The following is a 984-nucleotide window of genomic DNA, read 5'->3' on the forward strand; positions in this document are numbered from 1 at the left end:
CCCCCCGAGCTGGTCACAGGCAGGGTGTCCCGCTAACAGGAGCCTCGCCCTGAGTCTGGCCGTGTGGCTGATAAGCCCCAGAGCCCTCGCCTCCCTCCAGTAGGGCATGAGGTCGGGGCCTGCCCTTTGCCCGGGGGAGGCTGCTGCCCTCCTGTGGTCACCCCAGTATGACCCGCACTGCCCTGGGGCCTGGGTTCCCTCCCCCTCCCTTCTCCCTGCATGCCCCCAAGCCAGGGCCGGGCGCCCTCTCCCTGCTGCCCGCCCCCCGTGGCGGCTTGGTCAGGATGGCCCCCGTCAAGCTCAGATTTCATTCCTTTGTGGGTCCCTCGGGGATTTATTCTCCCCCAGCACATGCACCATGCGTCACTGCGCGGCTTTGATCATGGCTTTAATTTGTGCACCTTTTTGAGCTCAGAGGAGTTGTCGTGTCCCACATTCACACTAACGTCAGGGCACCTTGGGTCAGGGGCAGGAAGGACCCCTGCACGTTGAAGACCCCATCTGTCCACTTCCTACGGTACAAAGAGCGTCTCTCCCCCTCAGGACTCCGACTCTTCTGGGCAGTTCCAGTCCATCTGCACCCGCCTTCCTGTCCCTCTGCCCCTGATGTCATTTGAATAAAAGCAGCTATCACCCCACATCTGCTATTAAACCTTGGCTTCATTTCGTGCAGAGCAGGCCCCCGAGTTGTGGGACGGCTCTTCTCTGAGGGCTGGGGTGTCCTCCCACGTGGGCCCACTCTGCCTGCGCTCCCGAAAGCTTCCGGAGATGTGGCCTTTCCCCCTCTGGCCGCTCCCCCAGGGGACAGGGAGGAGGAAGGAATGCTTAGGTTTCCATGCCCAGTGGCTGCACTCTGAAGACTAAAGCCGAGAGGAGAAACCCGTCTGAGTTCTGCCCCACCCACTCTGCACACGTTTCCAGCAGGTTCTCTTCCCGGGCTTCGGGTGACCCCAGATGTGCTCTCGTGAAGCTCCTTAGTGTATC

This window comes from Phoca vitulina, unplaced genomic scaffold (genome assembly GCF_004348235.1).
Source record: "Phoca vitulina isolate PV1807 unplaced genomic scaffold, GSC_HSeal_1.0 scaffold115, whole genome shotgun sequence".
Taxonomy (NCBI): domain Eukaryota; kingdom Metazoa; phylum Chordata; class Mammalia; order Carnivora; family Phocidae; genus Phoca; species Phoca vitulina.